This window comes from Borostomias antarcticus (genome assembly GCF_949987555.1).
Source record: "Borostomias antarcticus genome assembly, chromosome: 20".
Classification (NCBI taxonomy): domain Eukaryota; kingdom Metazoa; phylum Chordata; class Actinopteri; order Stomiiformes; family Stomiidae; genus Borostomias; species Borostomias antarcticus.
In genome coordinates, this window is record NC_140253.1 from 3,904,972 (window position 1) to 3,907,144 (window position 2,173).

Here is a 2,173-nt window from a genome sequence, read left to right on the forward strand (position 1 = left end):
TAAGATAGGTCTTGTCGCCCGGACACATCATTTCCAAAACATAATCTTGTCGCCCGGACACATCATTTCCAAAACATAAACAACAGCATTTGTTTAGCTAAATATAGACTAGAGGAGTTTCGCTCAGCATAGACGGTAATCTCTGAGAATGTCCCGGGTTGGAGTCCAATGCTCTGACCACTATTCTACTTGTGGAATTTAGGTAAGGGATAAAAAGGTTGGAGTGAAATGATGAACATGTGGAGGTTTGGGGTATAGTCCCATAAAATCATCCCCACCGGGTCTTGAACCCCGGTCTCCCGGGTGGGAGTCCAATTCTTTGACCACTACTCTACTTATGCAGTGGAGATCAGCGGGTCAGTGATCAACACCCCTAGTGTGGGTTGGGGTTAGAATAAGGGTTGGGGTTGGGACAGGATCTGACCTATAAGGCAAGGGGTAAAGGTTGGAGTGAAAGGATGAACATGTGGAGGTTTGGGGTATAGTCCCATAAAATCATCCCCACTGGGGCCTTGAATCTGATCTCCCGGTTGGGAGTCCAATGCTCTCACCGCTACTCTTGTGGTGCCAACAGAGAAATGCAGGTCAACATTCAACGGAGGGAGGGAGGGAGTGATAACCCGACAAACGCTATACTAGCTGCGCTGGCTACCAGCCATGCACAAAAAACTAAAATCAAACTAAAAATACATTCAAAGCAATATGACACAATGACTCATCTTAACCATAATCTTTTTTTTTTTTTTTTTTTACCTCGTAAACAACAACAAACAACGTTCTGCACATCCTGGTCTGACCTCCTAGAATAACTATCTTCACCACATGGAAGCAGAGTTCCTCTTAATCACGCGCCTGCTGTGGGTAAAAGCTCAGCTAATTGAACCCCTATTACTTGGCCCTGCAATTTGCACAGTTCCGGTGAGTAAGTGTGAGTGTGTGTGTGAGTGAGTGACTGAGTGAGTGAGGGAGAGAGATAGTGTGTTTGTGAGTATAAGTTTGTGTGTGTGTGTGTGTGTGTGTGTGTGGAGAGAGCGTGAACACTGCCTGTCCCCCCCCAGCTACAGGTCTCTGTAGGAACAGAGGCTGTTCCAGCGAGCGGTCCTAGTGCCCCTGTTCCCCCCTCCTCTGTCACCTCCTATCTCCCCACTTAGCTGTTCCCGTCAAACGGCCCCTGCCGCCAATTACCGTACCGGGTGAGTCACGCCGGCCGCCGGTAAGGGAGGCCCGCGGTCGCCGGTGGAAACGCCCGCTCGGCGCTTGGACGACACCGCCGTCCGGTCAAGCCGTTTTGTGAACCAGTGTTCCAGATCTCTGGAGCGGAGAATCGGCTTTGCTGTGTTAGTGTGACAGGAATGGAACCTAGTTCTGGGAAGCGGGCGCTTTGGGGTTGAACTTCCGAGAGGACTAAAATGAGTGTGTGTGTGTGTGTGTGTGTGTGTGTGTGTGTGTGCGTGCGTGTGTTTCTGGGATACGCAAACAACTTGGTGAGAAAGAGAGAGAGAGGGTGTGGGTGGGTGTGTGTGAGTGTGTGTGTGGGTGTGTGTGTGTGGGTGTGTGTGTGGGTGTGTGAAACAGGTGCAGAAAGCGCGAAAGTGAGTTAAATGATAAATATACCAAGGAAACAGAGAGACTGAGAAACGGACACCAAGAGAGAGAGAGAGAGAGAGAGAGAGAGAGAGAGAGAGAGAGAGAGAGTGAGAGAGAGAGAGAGAGAGAGAGAGAGAGAGAACGCGAGAGAGAGAGCGCGAGAGAGATAGCGGTAGGGAGATGGAGGAAGGATAAACAGGGGAGGGAGAGAGAGAGGGTGACTCACCGTGTGTGTGTCCTGGTTGTCTCTGTGCTGGCCTAGCGTGGGGCAGGGTTTGGACTTCCTGGTTCTGGGCGTTCTGGGGGAGCCGTCGCTCCCCGGCCGGCTGCTGCTGCTGCTTCTGTCCCGAGGGCTGGATGTCCCCTCCCTCCTTCCGTCCTCGCTAACGCCGACGCCTCCAAGGCCGGCGATGCTGACGCTAGCGACCCCGGCCTCCGGAATGTTCTCCTTGTCGACGTCTTCCCGGTGGACAGAGGATCTGCTTTCAAAACCAGCGGACAGAGGGAAAGAAGAGAGAGAGACAGGTTTGGCAATCGGACACTGCGCTTGCTCCCTACTCTCTTTGCCGCAGCTGCAGCTGCAGCT

At 52.1% G+C, this 2,173-nt stretch overlaps 1 protein-coding gene across 1 annotated transcript in view; it reads right to left on the bottom strand.

Annotated features, from left to right (window-relative positions):
* fam13a (family with sequence similarity 13 member A) overlaps positions 1-1,968 on the bottom strand; it is a 24,807-nt gene extending 22,839 nt beyond the window's left edge. The window contains exon 1 of the mRNA XM_084454376.1: positions 1,814-1,968. The gene's annotated coding sequence lies outside the window, so the exon portion shown is untranslated. The remainder of the gene's footprint in view (positions 1-1,813) is intronic.
* Positions 1,969-2,173: the final 205 nt, after the last annotated feature.